Source organism: Myodes glareolus, chromosome 6 (genome assembly GCF_982192425.1).
Source record: "Myodes glareolus chromosome 6, mMyoGla1.1, whole genome shotgun sequence".
Classification (NCBI taxonomy): domain Eukaryota; kingdom Metazoa; phylum Chordata; class Mammalia; order Rodentia; family Cricetidae; genus Myodes; species Myodes glareolus.
Window position 1 is genome coordinate 86368266 of NC_142031.1, and position 16480 is coordinate 86384745.

Below are 16480 nucleotides of genomic sequence, written 5' to 3' on the forward strand. Positions count from 1 at the left end.
TGGGGCTTATTGGGTCACACAGTTCCCATCTCCCTTGCCTGCCCTGAGTAGCTGGTAAGGCTGGGAGTCCTGCAGAAGACTGCAAAGCCAAGACCAAGCTCTCAGAGACAGATGCTGTGATCAATTAGCGATGCGTGCTGGGTCTCGCTGCCCCCAACGTCATTACACCCTCCGTGATATCCTGTGCTCTCTAACAGTGGGCAGAGGACCAACCTTCTATGAGAAATGGATGGCTCTCTCATTACTGTGACAAATCTTATGTGTGTTCCCTCAGGGCCAGACATCTAATGGGAGGCAGGTGTCTCCAGGCATCTGACGCCTGGTCGCATGCAAACAGAAGCATGAGTGACTTTCCGGGAGGGAAGAGGGAGGGTAGGCACCCCCCCCCCCCTAAATCAGACCTCTGGGTCCATTTGCTTTTCTGGCATTTTGAGAGATTTGTGCCCAGCTGCATTTATTTATAGATAATAATGAGGAAAGTTAGTTGTTTTTGTTTGTTTGTTTCAGAAACAGAAAAAACATGCCAGTATTGTTGAGTAAGTAGAGAACAGACTAGGAGAACCGGTGAGGTGTATCCCATGGTCATAAATACCCCAGGCTCACCTTGCGCTTGCTTTGTAGCTGAAGATGGCCTTTTAAAATATTATTTTTATCCAAAGTGTATGGATGCTTTCCAAGAAGCATGCATATCGGTGCGGCACATGTGTACCTGGAGTCCCTAGATGAATGCCAGAAGAAGGCGTTACATTCCCTGGAACTGGAGTTCCAGGTGGTTCCTAGCCTCCCCGCGGGTAGGACAAATCAAAATCAGCGCCTCTGAAACAGCAACAAGTGCTCCTTTGTTGTTGTTTTGTTTTTTGAGACAGGGTTTCTCGGTGTAACAGTCCTGGCTGTCCTGGAACTCACTATGTAGACCCGCTGGCCTCGAACTCACAGAGATCTACCTGCCTCTGCCTCCTGTGTGCTGAAATTAAAGGCGTGCGCAACCGCTGCCCAGCTGGCACAAATGTTGTTAACCACTCTTTCTAGTGCCCTTCTCTCTTTTCTTTTCCTTAGATAGGGTTTCACTTTGTAGGCCTAGCTGGTCTAGAATTCACTATGGAGGCCTGACCTCAGGCTCACAAAGATTTGCCTGCTTCTGCCCCTTGAGTTTTAAGGGCACATCTTAACTGACTGGCCTTGAACTCTTGATTCTCTCGCCTCTACCTTCTGAGTGCTGGAACCCTATCTGGTTTACAACTATAAACCTGGAGGAGAATTTTACTCGGGAAGCTAGAGTATTTTTGCAAAATGTGTAGGTAATTTTTAGAAATTGTTTATTTTATGTATGTGGGTGTTTTGCCTGCATGTTCCTGTGTTCATCGCAAGCTTGCCTGCTGCCCTTAATACAGAAGAGTATTGGGCTTCCTGGAACTGGAGTTGTAGATGGTTGTGAGTCTCCATGTGGGTTTTTAGAATTGAAACCTGGTCCTCTGGAGGAAGAAGGATGGCTCTTAACCACTGAGCCCTTGCTTATTGCTGTGTGTATTTACAGATGCAGTCTGTGTAGTGCAAGGTAATGTACAAAGGGAATGTTCATGTAGAATAAAGATGGTGTGAATCATGTGTATGTGGCATATAGCAGGCATGTTTGGAGAACATAGATGTATACATATGTATTTAACATGCATATATGAAGCATACAGACTGTTTGTAGTAAGCCTGTAAACAATGTCTTATATGGGGCTAGAAATGTAACTCAGCTGGTAGAGTGCTTGTCTTGTATACAAGAGTCCCAAGATTCAATGCCCAGTCTGATAAACCAGGCATGATGTCATACACCTGAAATCCCAGCACTCAGGAGGCAGGAAGATCAGAAGTTTAAGGTCATCCTTGGCCCCATTCAGGGTAACCTGGGGTCTATGAAACCTTGTCTCAATAAAACAAAACAGTAGTACAGAATGCATGTGTGTATTCTGTATGTGCGCGCGGCCTGAGTGAGACACGTGCAGTCTGGAGAGGCCTCTGGCAGCCTTTCTCTGTGACCAACTGATTTTCAGACAGGGCCTGGTGATGACTCAAAGTAACCTTGTTATTTGAAACAGCTCCTCGAGGGACATAGCAGAAAAATGAGAGCAAGGAGCCCTGGTTACTTTCTTGGGTTGCCTCTTCCAGGAGGAAGCCGGGAATTTCTGGAGTCTGATTTACACATCCTGTGAAACACAGATAAGCAGCAAGAGACCCGAGTCCAGCAGAGACCAACTGCCAGCCCATCGAGCTGGATTCAAAAGCGTGGGCTTTGCAGTTTCGTCCCCCTTCAGCAAAGATGGTAAAATGGTCCCAGTGGCCGACCAGAGGAAAGTTGAGTAACCGCCATGATGGATTTGAAACCTTTGTGATAGCTAGGGAGCATGCTTGACGGTAGTGGTACTTAACTGATAGGCAGTGAAGCTTCCGGAACAGCTATTCAGGGTAAAGGTGGCTGCTCCAGCACCCTGGAGACCTAAACATGTGAGGGATGGGGGAGGGAGCGGGAGAGAGGGAGGCAAATTAACCTCTGTTATCTAATGTTAGGGAAGCTGTCTAGGGGATTTTACTTGGGGACAGAGAGGGACAAAGCCTGCCCTACTGTGAACGCTTGCAGAAGTCAGGGCAGCTCACTGAGCCTCCATTCTGAGTTGTCAGGAGGCATTGTGGACCTCGGGCCTCGCAGCAGCAGCACACTGTGGGGTGAGTCCAGGGCCAACAGCATGAATGTTTTTGCAGAGTTGAAGGGACTGTCCCCAGGGGCAAGGTTGTTCCTGGCCTGGAGCCCAGTACCTAGTAGGTGTCCAGTAAATGGCTGTTGAATGAATGAGAGGCCCAGCAGGGGCCATCCAAGGGAAACAGGCCCGTTTCCACCAGCTTCGGATACGGGGCTTCCAGGGCAGGGCTGGGGGGTGGACACCCAGCCTGTCCAGCTGCCCATTTCCTCCTCCCCTTTTCTGGCCCCTCACTCCAGAACGTTGGCAGTTCCCACGGCCTCCCTTGCTCTCAGTTACAGCAGCCATTGTTCAGCTGTTATCTGGGCCCAGGCAAGGCCAGCCTAGACCCTGTGCTGGACTAGAGGAAGGGGAAAACAAGGGCAGATAGCAAAGGAAGAGAAACTGAGGACTGGCGAGGGGGAAGAACCACACTCCCGATGCTTCTGAGCAGTATAGCCCCAGGAGAGAGGCCAAGGTTTGGCGAGGGCTAGGGCTAGCTCCCAGAGGTCGCCCAAGGTCGGATGGAAGAATCAGAATTCTCACAGTAGACATAGTGCTACCTACAATCTACAGTGGACTGCTGGGAGAATATTCGAAAACGTTTAAAGTAGTATTTTCCCTCGATGTTTTCTTCCACTACGTAGCTCTGTTCCGACCTCCTTCAGCTAGGATGTCGAGGTGTGCTTAGATAATGTGAGTGGTCACCCGAACACTGGTTTACGGCAGGAGTGAGGCTCTGGGAATCCCAAGCACTACCCTTTAGCGTCCGGCATGTTACGAAACAGGCTTCTTGGAGTTCGAATCTCAAAAGGCAGACTATAGCATCTCTAAAATAATGGGCAGCAATTGGAAATTTTCACAATATGGGTGACATAGAGTTGGAAAAAGGATCCGAGAATTTACACAAATGCAGCACCAAGAGGCAAATGCATAGAAGATTGGAAAGAAAACTTGAGAAAGGAGGAGATGCGGACTGTTCCAAGTGGAACTCCAGGAAGAGAGCTTGAAAGAAGGGCTGGCTTCCTGCAGAAAGCTGACGAACGTTTTCTTTTCTTTCCTTTTCTTTTTTTATGTGCACGAGCACATGTGCACGCATGTTTGTGTGTGTAACTTTGTGAATGTATCTGCACATGCATGTGCAGATGCCCACAGAGGCTGGAAGAGGGCGCCAGATCCCTTGCAACTGGAGTTACTGGCGTTCATGAATTAGGATCTGAACTCGGGTCCTCAGGAAAGAGCCTCAAGAAGTTAAAAAACAAAACAAAACCAAAAACAGAAACACAAGGTTCTTACAGAAGAACTAGCAGGGCCTTGGACTATATCTTGCTGCCTTTCCAGATGGCCCCGAGGTAGTGCCCGCCCCTTCCTGTTCCCTCCCTGCCCTAAATGGCTCTCTCCGGCCCTCCCACAGCTCTACGGACTATTTACTTCTGCACTGAGGAACAGACAGCTTTCCTTGGTGATTGTGTGCTGGCCATGACTTGCCTCCTCTCTAAATCTAGAAGCTTCCTGCTGTTGGGAGCTAGTTCTCTTAAACTGGCAGTGTGGAGGAAGGACAATCAGGAACTAGAGCCCTCAGCGGGCAGCCCGAGCTTCCTGGGTCTTTAGCTAACTAGACATTAGAAATTCTGGCCAGACCCCCCCTCCCCCAGAGGGATGCTCTGGGTGACTCCTTCAGACACTAGGTCCCACTCAGGTTACTTGCTGCATTGCAACTTCAAATTTTGCTATCTTTATTTCTAGATTTCCTTCCAATTTTACTCACCTTTTCCTTTTTCTTAGTATATCCACCGGGATCCACGTGAGATGGCTCATAAAGCCATACCTCAGACTGGGTAATTCATAAACAATGAGATGTATTGCTCACATGTCTGGAAGCTGGGGAGTCTGGTGTCAAGGTGCCAGCAGATCTGGGGTCTGGTACAGCTTCCCCTCCCCCTCACAGATAGCACCTTCCTGTTGATCTTCAGACGAGAGAAGGAGCAGGAGAGCTTCTTTGGGTTACTTTTAGAAGGGGCATGGACCCTGTTCCTGAGGGGTCCATCCTCACCACGTCGTCACCTCCTGCAGTCTGTGCCTCCTCGTTTTACTGCACTGAGTACAGGCACCAGCTCATGACTCTCAGGGGTAATGTCAGCTTACAGACAACAGCAGATCTCCCGCTTAGTGTTAGCAACCGATTCCTTCCAAGTGGAAACGCATTGTTGGAAACTCGAAGCAGACTGCCTCATAAGAAAGGATCTGCAGACGTGTGTGTGTGTGTGTGTGTGTGTGTGTGTATGTGTGTGTGTGTGTGTGTGTGTGTGTGTGTGTGTGTGTAAGCTTGGATGCAGCATTTCCCAAAATGTATGGGACATTTTCATAACGATGTGTCCTGTGATGAAGGGATTCTGTAGTCAAATAAGTTTGAGAAGTAATAAATCAAACCGAGCTGGATCTGGAAGATGGGGATGTTTACAGTGTCCCCTGGGAATCTTCAGGAGGAAACTGATGCAGCAGTATGGAGACCACCTGTTAAACAGTGGCCATCCCTCAGGCTAGTGCTAAGTAGGGAATGGCTGTGGATATTGCTCTATTGGAGAATAATAATTGTAAGTTTTCCTATGTCACTGGAGTTAGCAGAAGGCTAGCCAATAAAACAGAAGGACGTAGCCACTAAAACAGTGTCCTGTACTAAACATACAACCTTCAGTCTTCCTTGATTCCAGGATGCAAAAGACCCATGGAAAATCCAGCCAGGGCCAGGCCTTTCTCTCCCAATATCTGTGCCCACAGGGGTGTGGCTTGGCCCTAGCACGAGCATGGTGAACCCAGTTCTATCCATCAGATCTTCCTGGCAGAATTTTGACTCAGAGCTGAACCAGCCAAGTCAGGAGGCCCCTGATGCCACTTGGCAACTCTTCGACCCCCTTCCTGGCAATCTTGGTGTCCACCATCAACTCTTCTCAGTGGTAGGATAGATTTCTGGAAATGAAGGGGAGCAGTAACAATGAGGCAGGATGTCTCCATCCTGCTTCCCAGAGCAGTCCTGGGTTGACATGCTGTCTTGACCTACCTCAATACAGTGGGAGGTGTCTGACTGTCCTACCCTTCCTCACCTCAGGCCCCCAGGGACAGAACAGGGCTTCATGCGGAATAGGAAGGAGGGCCAGTGTCCTGGGCCACCTGTAGAGGCTAAATCTTAGGGTAGGCCTGTTTGGCTTTCTCTGGCTTCATCCTTCCCTCTTTATTTTACAAGTTGAACAAAAGTACAGAGGAAGCACTCTGCTGGGAGCTGGCATGTCTCAGTGACCAAAGAGGAAGCTGTCTTTCAGAGCTGGGTGGAGCTGGCTGGTACAACAGGTAACCGAGGAACATCCATGGAGTGGTTTAAAGGCTTTGATACCGGGTTGGGCATGAGGAAGGCTTTACTGTGACACCATTTGTCAAGCAGTGCCCTGGTTTCAGAGCTGAGGACACACTGGGAACCCCGTTTTCATGGCATTTCAAACCAGTGCTCCCTGTCCTCTCCCCATCTCCTTTGGCATGTCTGGAGGGCTGTGTCTTTTCTTCTTTGACCCGGACACTGGGAAACCACTATTCCCAGAAGAAGGCAAATCTATGTCCTGTCATCAGCACCCTGGCCTGGGGCAGAGCGACTTCCAGCCCCTCCTCGGGGAGCTCCTCGTCTGTGATTAGAGCATCCCTAAGGGGAAAGCTGGCCTGGGCATTTGCATCGTTTAAAGACCTCTTTTCTGAGGGGAGCATCTCTGAGACCTGAACTTGGCTTTCCTCTGGAAACATGTGGGGTTTCTGAGGAAAGGATTCAAGGAGCCCCAAGGCTGAAGGGAGGTAGGAACAATCTGGGAATCTGGTCCTTCAGGGTATGAAGTGTCCTTAAAAAGTGATTTGTTCTCTTTTCAGCTTGGGAACTCCCAGAGGAGTCCTAGCCTCTGTCTGGACTCCTAGAAGGCAAAGTACTGTCCCTGTCATGTGACTGAGTGTGGTGATACAGAGGTTGCGTTCTGTTCCCAGGTCTAAGTAGACAATCTGAGGATGCTGGCAGGACGCTGTTTCCCCTGTTGGCTAGGTAGATCAGGTCCCTGGCCACCCGGGCACTGTCCTGTACTCCCGAGTCCCCCTGAATCTCAGCCCTCCCTCACCACTTTCGCCTGGTTCCTCGGCACTCCCTCCTCGCTCCGACACACACTAGTCTGTGTTCCCGAGCCTTGCTCATGTTGTCTTGGGGCCTGGACGACCTTTTCCACCTTGTCACCTATCAGTTTTCGACATCTTCCCTTGCCCTGGACCAGTCATTTACTCCCGCAAAGCATGCTGGGATACCCCATGCCATGCTGTACTCCCAGTCCCTTCGGGCCCGGATGTCTGGCACTTGTGGAGACTCACACATCCGCATTCAGCCCCACACAAACCTGCAGGCTGGGGGAGGAAGGAGAAGATAGCAGAATGATGGATGGGCCCCGGTGGCTTTGGTCCCTGCTGGCGCTGTGCTAAGGAGATCTCCCCTCCAAGAAGCCTGATATTTTCCAGGAATTTCCTGAGAGGAGGGGCCTGCACTCTGGGAATGAGAGCCAGCTGTGGGGTTGAGGCCTAGGGTTGGGGCTGGGGACACTGGGCTTCCTGGCTGAGTCAGCGACTATTCCCTAGGTAATTTATGGGTTGAGTCAGGCTACAAGCAGGGATGGGCTGGTGGTGTAGGGTGGGGGGCTTTTGGTGTTGAGGGAAGGGCAAGCAAATTGGCCTGGGTCCAGAATAGACCCTCTGTCCTCATCAACATTCCCCTTCCCTGTCTACAGAAGGAGCAACCAAGCGAGGAAGGATCATGGGAGATGGCCAAAGGGAAAGAAACTTGTTAGGTACTGGGGGGTCCCTGAGGCTTGGGACACCCCCTCCCCAGCAAGAAAGTGGTCCTGGCTAGCCTCAGGGTTAATTAGCAGTGAAGAATGCCACTGGTTTCCACACCCAGGTAGTACATGCTTTTGGCCCCCATCCCTTCCTCAGAGGGCCTGGGCTGGGCTGTAAAGTTGACCTGGTATCTGATGCCCCTTCTGTGGTGGACCACTGGATGGCTGGACTTAGCACTGACTGTACGCTGACCCTCGAGCCCTCTTTTGGGCAGGCTGGCCTGCCTCTTTCTAGCTTTGCTTTTGAAATTCACCTATTTAGGAGTCTGGGCTGATGTTGGTGTCCTGGTAAACAAGGGTAAGCAAACACCAACTTTGTGTCACTGCCCAAGAACTGCCCATGGAAGGCCCTGCAAGATGACACCCTGGCCAGATAGAGAGCTACAGGCAACTAGGGAATGCTGAGAGATTGATAGGAGTCTTCCTCGGGGAAGAGCACACCAACTGCTCAGCCAATACCAAACGGTCAGCCTTGAAAACACACACACACACACACACACACACACACACACACATGTTTATGTAATATTAGATACTATAGATGTATTATATGTAATGATCAGGCTATATTTATATATTTAGGAATGCACACACACAAACACACATGCATGTATGCACACACATACACACACACAACAGTTAGAGAAAAAGAGGTCATACATTTCGAAGAGAGCAGGGGTTACATGGAAGGGAGAGAGGAATGGAAATGGGGAAAATGACATAATTATATTATAATAACGAAAATGTTATAATGTCGCCTTCTCTGGGGGTAGAGTTGGGCTCAGTGGTCGGTAGGGAGCGGCTGAGTTTAAGGACTGCCGTCTCTGGATTGGAGGAAGTGGAGCAGGGCAGGGTATGCCTGCCATCACATGTGTGCATGCGCACACGCCGAAGACTGCTGGGAAAACTGTTTCTATCCATTTCACCCAGTTCTTCCCGGGATTTCACAGAAAGGCGGCCTGTTCTGAGCCACTGAGGGGCTCTCCCCGCGGGAGCAAGGTCCTAGCTCTCCCAGCCTTTCTGGTCTTCTGTTCGAGACCACTCTAGGGGATTCCAAGCTGGCTGCAGAGGGGAGAGCTCACTCGGTTCCTCAGAGGGGTTTCCTGACGGCTGTGTGTCCCCTTGTCAATCCAGGCTCAAAGTCCTTGTGTCAAAGAGGAGTTCCCAAGGATGGTAGACTTTAGAAATCCTAAATTAGGACAGGAGAGTAAAAAAACAAAAACCAATGTTGGAGGTGGGTGATCCCTTGTAAAGGGTTCAGAAGAAATCGTATTTCATTGTGACTGGGAAGCTGCTTTTCTTCTCTTATGTAAAGAATTATCTTTTTATTTATGTGTTTGTATGTCTGTGTGAGTGTATGCCATGTGTACGTCAGAGGGTGTTGGATCCTTTGGAACTGGAGTTTCAGGTGATTGTGAGCTGCCTGGCATGGGTGCTGGCTCTGGTCCTCTGGAAGAACAGTCAGTGCTCTTAACTGCCAAGTCAGTTCTCCGGCCTTTTCTCTCCTTGTTGATAGTCAGGAGACCAGTTCTAGGCAGGAAGATCTTTAGCACATGGGATCCTGTAATTTAGCCTTGGACTGGCCTTCTGCCATTACCTCCCAACTCAACTCTGTCAGACTCTCTCTACCCCAAACTTACTAATCCCCTGAGCAAGAAACAATGGGGTCTGCCACAGTAAGCCAGGTTAGACATGGCAGTCAAAGAGGGGGAGGTGTCTAGGGTCTGGGAACCGTTGGGGTCCAGTAGATAAACTTACTGACTGACTGAGAGAAAGACTTCAGGGCTGTGCTCCAAGAGTTTGGGCCCCTTGAATGAAAGTGGTGGGCTTGCCCTTGGCAGAAAAAGAGAATGAATTTTGTTGTCTACTCACAAGCTTGCGTTATTCATAGCTAAACAGTCAGAAATCATCCGTGGTTAGAACGGAGCAGGCTGCCAGTGGGCTCACCACCCACCCTGGTCTGAGAAGGTCCCCTGAGGCCCCTGTGGAGGAAGAGGGAGGTTTACCTCCTGCCTCTGTGGCAGGAGAGGGCACAGTGGTACAGAAGGTTTCTCCTACCCTCCCTACCAGTGCACTGGGCTGGCAGGAGACCCAGGGGATGGAAACAAGGCAGGGATGTGTGGAAGAGGAGGGGGGGAGCACAGGCACTTCCTGTGCAGTTACCAGAGCCCTGTGGAGGAGGAAGTGGTCAGAGAGCTGAGGATGGTGGCTTTGCTTGTTCCAGCCGCAAATCCTCACAAGCCACCAGGCCAGAGGCCTAGCCCTGGCAGCAAGTACCAGGGCCCCTCAGGATAGGGGTTGTCAGGAAAGCCCTGAGCAGCCAGTCCTTGTCTGGGACCTTGTCAAGCCTCCCGGAAGCACCTACCTGAAGAAACGGCCTTGTCCTTCGCCTGTTCCCCACTAGATCACTATTTTGGGCTTGCTTAATTATGGGGCTTAAGTGACTTTGCCCCACATCAGTGAAGAGATGAGGCAGGAAGACAGCTCTGAAAGAGAGCCAGGAGAGCCACCCAGTGTGAAAACACAGAGTCTGTGTCTTAGGGGAGAACTCCAGGTACCCACACATTTACAGAGCTGCCCTGAGGACCGAAGCTCCACCTTGAGGACACTTGACCCACACTGTGGGTGTGAAAGAGAGGCAAAGCTCACAGGACTGTGGGCAGGTGGCCTTGGGAGGAGAGCTCTGGCTGGCTGAGGACAGGAGTCCTTCAGTCACTGAGAGGTCTCGAAGGTATTTGTCCTCTGAGCCTTAAACAAGGGCTGAAGCCCCAGAGACAGAGAACTGCGTGTGCTCAAGCAGAGGCCTGAGCAGTCCCCAGAGATGGGCACTGAAGCCCTTGTTGATGCCGTTAGATGGTCAGGGCTGCAGTCACAAAGCCAGCTTGGAGTATCTCTAGACACTCAACTCCTCTGAAGGGAGCACCCTTCTTTACAGCTTCAGTCTCCTAAGGAGAAAGTAGCACCCCTAAAGTCCCTGCACCTCAGAGGGGTACGGGATTTTTCATGAGGCTGGAACTAGAGATGAGCTGGGCCTGAGTTGGGAATAGGGGGTCCCCTCTGTCTTGTATAGAGTGAGTCCTTGGAGTGGCTGCTCTGTGTCATGTGACCTGCCTCTGTCTTCTAGAAACTCTTACTCAACCCAGGTAATGACCCCAGCCTAGGACTTGTCTACCCAGAAAGACAGTCAATAAATAAATAAATTCTCTCTATTCAGATTCTGTCTAATGGGGATTCCTTCCCATAAGACCAGTGGTCTCCTGTCTAGCTAGGAGGTGCGGTTTAGCCTCCATGGGGGAGTATGAGGACTGAAGGGTAGGGAGGACACGAGACAGGACAGCTTTAGGGGAAGAGAACCTGTGGTGACTCGGCGGGAGGGGGGCGTTGTCTGAAGTTTTCTGTCCTGCCTGGTTCCCGCAGTTGTTAAGTCCCAAAGAAATCACACAGAGGTCTACATTCGTTATAAACTGATTGGCCCATTAGTTCAGGTTTCTTATTAACTCTTATAACTTATATTATCCCATAATTCTTGTCTATGTTAGCCATGTGCCTTGGTACCTTATTCAGTGAGGCAGACATATCTTGCCTCTTCTGTGACTGAGTCACAACTGCAGACTAGGACCTCCTTCTTCCCAGAATTCTCCTGTTCTCATTGACCCACCTCTACTTCCTGTCTGGTTGTCCCACCTATACTTCCTGCCTGGCTACTGGCCAATCAGTGTTTATTTAAAATATAATTGACAGGATACAGACCATTGTTCCACAGTACTTCCCCCTCTTTTTTTTTTTTTAAAAAAAAAGGAACTCTGAATCTAATCTCCTTTGTTTAGCTTTTCTCCTGACCATTATCCATAACAACTTGTAACCAACATTTGCATGGAGGGGCTGCTTGTTCGCCCTGGCCACCCTGCTAGCTTAGCCCCCAAATAACCACACAGAAATTGTATTAATTAAATCACTGCTTGGTCCATTAGCTCTAGTTTCTTATTGGTTAATTCTTACATCTGGATTTAACCCATTTCTATTAATCTGTATATCACCACGTGGCAGGGGCTTACTGGCAAAGATTCAGCATGTCTGACGCTGGTGGCGGCTCCATAGCATCTCTCTAACCCTGCCCTTCTTTCTCCCAGCATACAGTTCTGTCTTCCCCACCTCCATAAGTTCTGCCCTATCAACAGGCCCAAAGCAGTTTGTTTATTAACCAATGAAAGCAACACAAAGACAGAAGGGCCTCCCACACCAATATTGGTTACAAATTGTTATGGATAATGGTCAGGAGAAAAGCTAAATAAAGAATATTAGATTCAGAGTTCTTGTTCTTTAAAAAAAAAGGGGGGTAAGTGCTGTGGGTCAATGGTTTAACCCTGTAAACATTTGTTTCTTGTACTTATTTAATAAAATGCTGATTAGCCAGTAGCCAGGCAGGAAGTATAAGAGGGGGTGACCATGCAGGAAGTAGAGGTGGGGAAAAGTAAATGGAATGCTGGGAGGGAGAAGGAAAGAGTCAGAGAGCCGCCATGGAGCCACCGCCAGAGTAAGACATGCTGAATCTTTGCCAATAAGCCACTGCCACATGGCAATATTCAGATTAATAGAAATAGCTTAAACTAAGATGTAAGAGTTAGCCAATAAGAAGTGATTTAATAAATACAATTCTGTGTGGTTATTTCGGGGCTAAACTAGCTGGGCAGCTGGGATGAACAAGCAGGCCCTTCTCCTTTGCAACAGGAGAGCCCCTGGAGTGTGGTGTGGAAGGCTCAATGCCAAAGCCTCTAGAATCTGTTGGCTAGCCCAGGGCCTACTTTGGGATGAACAGGAAGCCCAGTGGAGTTCACTTCTGGAATCTATTCCAAGAGTAGAGATGGAAGACCAGGAAAGGCTTAGCTGTAAGATTGTTCCTCACTGTTACTTATAAATCTGGAAGACTGGGAGTAGCCCAAGTGTCTAACAAGAGGGGACTGATTAAATAGATGATACACCATCCAACAGTTAGAAGGTAACAAAGTTTTTAAAAGGCAATGGTGGGGACTGGGTGAAGGCATTTGCCTTGAAATCTTTGTGACCTGAGTTTGACCCTGAAACCCAAATAAAAGTTGAAAGAGGGAACTGATTGCACAGAACTGTCCTGTGTTTCCACATGTGTGACACAGTATACGCAACATCACTCTCACATACCAGGAGTGCACACACACACACACACACACACACACACACACACACCAATAGAGAATAAGTGAGTAAAGAAATAAATAAGATTAAAAGAACTAAAAGAAGTGCAATGAAATAGAATAAAAATCCCACAACTGGGGCTGGAGAGATGACTCAGGGCTTAAGAGCACTTGCTGCTCTTTCAGAGGACCTGAATTTGGTTCCCAGCAACCACATTGGGCAGACACATGTGCACATACCCACACACACAATTAAAAATAAAATGAATCTTTAATAACACACCCATGATCATCACACTTAATGGAGACACCCATTGTTAGCATATACCCACATATTTAAGTAAAATTTGGATAACGTTATGTGCATATGTGCATGCATATACAAACATATACATGCCAAGTCCTGTAAACAATATAATAAGAATTAGAGAGTTGGGGGGACTGTAGAGATGGTTTAGGAGTTAAGAATACTGTGTTTGAGTCCCAGCACCCAGAGGGTAGCTAATAACTGTGTAATTCCGGTCCCAGGAGATCTAATGCTGTCTCTCCCCACAGGTATTGCACATCCATGGTGATAGACATGCACACCCATAAAATAAACATAAAGGGAACTATAGAAGAAGAAGAGGAGGAGGAGGAGGAGGAAGAAAAAGAAAGAGTTGGGGGACTGAAGAGAGGGTTCAGACATTAAGAGAACACAACTCTTTCAGAAGACCTGAGTTTGGTTGCCAGCATGCATGTCAGCAGCTCCAGGGCATCCAACTTCCTCTTCTGGCCTCCTTGGTCATCTGCACTCACATGTACATACTCCACCTCCCACATGCGTGATTAAAAATATAATAAAAGCGTTTTCAGTATGTCAGTCAGACTTGCTGCTGTGACAAACGCCCGAGAGACAATCTAAATGGAGGAGGCATTTATTTGGTCTCAGAGGCGTTAGTCCATGCTGAGTTGCTCTGCAGTTGCCCCATGCTAGTGAGACAGAGCGGGGTGACAGGAACACAGGATGCTGGGTAGGGAGGCTCAGCAGCTCCCCTCAGGGCAGACAGAGGGACCAGGGACAAGACAGCGCCTTCTAAGGGGGAGGTGATTTGTAAATAGCATGACATTTGAGTGGAGGTTTGAAAGAATCTGGGAAATAGCCTTGTGGGGATGAACCCACTGGGGCGAAGGGCACAGTGACTGGCTCCCTCCAACCAGGCTCCACCTCCATAGCTTCAGGCACCTTATCATAGTACCATCCAATCAGGAACCACCAGTGGGTTAATCCATTCCTGACAGCAGAGCCCTTGGGACCCAACCACTTCCTGAAAGCCCATCAGCTGGCACCAGGATCCCAGATGTTTGCTGAATACCTACTGTGTGCAAAGTACTCAGGAAATGGCCTGGCAGGCAGGGAGGACATCCTGGAGGGGTGAGTTATGGGTGAGGGTGACCTGGATCTCATCAAGAGAGTGGGACCTGTGCTTGCAAAAACGAAAAATGTGGAAAGAGCCTTCTATCGCTAGGTGTTAGGTGTGGGGCACCAGGCCTCGCTTCTAACGTAGTCGGTGAGGACAGAATCCTGACCGTGGGGCCACACCCAAAGTGAGACCAAAGAGGAAAGAGGGGCACAGTGGGTTGGCTGTCCAGACAGAAGGGAGCAGCGAGGAACATTGAAAACGTGCAAGAGGGGTCTAGGGAGGCTCAGAGGAAGGCTGGGTGGTGGGGGAGTGGGGACCCTGGAGTCCCTGATGCGAACTGCTGGGTAAAGCGGGTAGTGTGGAGCCTGCTGGAGTCTGTAAGACAGGCGGCTGAAACAGCAGGCTTGTACTCTCTTTGGAAGCTATGGGTTCAAGTCAGTGTGTTAATGACTAAAATCAGCGTGACTGCAGGGCTCGTCCTTCTGGAAGGCTCTGGGAAAAGCCGATGCTTGCCTCTTTAGTGCCTCGCTCTGTTCTGCGTGCCCCCCTTCCTTGACCTCTGCCTCTCTCCTCCTATTGTTGTCTCCTACCCTGCGTCCCTGTTACAAGCCACCTGGGTAGTCCAGGTCCCTAACTAACCACAGTGCAAAATCCTGTTAGGAGACCTGCTAGGGTCAAAATGCCCGAACCTCCCACAGGCAGCCAGGGGCTGAGGAGGCAGGGACAAGAAGGTTTTTTTTTTTTTTTTCTTTTTTTTTTCAGAGTCCTGAGACCCTTCTCTGGGGACACAAATGCGAATGAAAGGAGGTGCAGTGCAATGTCACAGCTAGGGGAGCCCCAGACTAGCTGGAGCACAGTGAGTGGCTTTTAGGAGTTCTTCCCGGAGTCGGTTGGTCTCTTTGGTTTGGTGTTTCCTTAAGGACTGTGAGCCCTTGCCATCCTTTTGCCTTGGCACACCCGGCACCCAGGTCTTCCAAGCTGGTTGAGTCTATGTCTTTAAACTGTAAGGAAGAGAGCCTGGCTACCAAAAATAACATTTTGCTAACTTGGCCTGGGCTCTGGAATCTGTGTTTTTCACAGCTGCCCAGGTGATTCTGATGAGCAGACAGTTTGAGCTGGTCTCCCCTCCCTTTCCCCCCTTTCCCTCTTTCAATACCCTTCAGCAAACTGTTTTTTTCAACTTTGTTTTTCAGTGAAAACCATTTCCTCCTCACCTTGGACCAGCGCCAGACCAAGGCCGTGCAGGCTTGTCTCTCCCATGTCAACAGCCCTGAATCCTTAGTGGAAGACAGGGCTGTCATTTTATGTCCTTCCTCTTCCTCAGTTATCCTTGCGGGCACCTCCCTGTGGGGATCAAGCCTGGGTCGCCAGAGGCAGGGTTAGTCCCACCTCCAACAAATCACGGGGACACAGCACTAAGAGCCACACTGGCTCTGTCTGTATCTTCACTTTCCTCATGCATTTCTGTTCCTCCAGAGAGGCTCTGTTCCAGGCCTCGGGGGAGCAGCCAGAGCCACCCCCATCTCAGCTATCAGTCTTGGGCTTAATTCGCAGAAATTCAACAACCAGGAGCTTTCGTAGGCCTAGTGAAGTGTCCCCATCAAGAGGGAAGGGTACAGGATTTGGCAGAAACCTGAGCTGGGTGGAGGGGGTGGCTGGGTTTCTTGGCTCTCAAAATCCCCTCCTCTGGTGGGATCCACAGCTTCATCCTGTATCCAGTTGCCTGTTGGTCTGGCTTTGGGAGGAATGGAGAACCAATTTCATGGTGAGCTCTGCTGGCCACGGTGCTGGGGCAGCTGCAGGAGGGGACGAGGTGATTGTCCCGCTCCGGTCACTGGGACCATCTGGAGGAGTGCCAGCCCTCCCATGCTAAATGATGATATCGCTTGCTATGATTGTTGTGGCCATAGGCAGCTACTTTCAAGTTGCACCTCCAGTTGGAAGACACAAGTTGGCTTTGATGAAAATAAAACTCGTCCGTCATTTATTCTAGTGGTTTCCAAAGCTGTCTAAATTCCAGCACCACCTAGGAGGTTTATTAACTAAATATTTATAGACAGAATGTCATATATCATGAAGCTGACAATGGCCTTGAACTTCTGATCATCTTGTCTCCACTTCCCAAGTGCTGGGATTACAGATGTGTGCCATCATGTCTGGTTTATGCGGTGCTGGAAATTGAACCCAGGGTTTCCTGAATGCTAAACAAGTATTCTACCAATAACTTTGCATCCCCAGTCCATAGGAAGATTTCATTAAAATAAATATTAATAAAAACAAAA

The 16480-nt window shown here is 49.4% G+C and overlaps 1 long non-coding RNA gene across 1 annotated transcript; it reads left to right on the top strand.

Moving 5' to 3' along the window:
• The first annotated feature begins 13923 nt into the window (after positions 1 to 13923).
• LOC146894314 (uncharacterized) lies at positions 13924 to 16480 on the top strand. The gene is made up of 2 exons (XR_015002373.2): positions 13924 to 14209; positions 15392 to 16480. It is a non-coding gene; the product is annotated as an uncharacterized LOC146894314 (long non-coding RNA).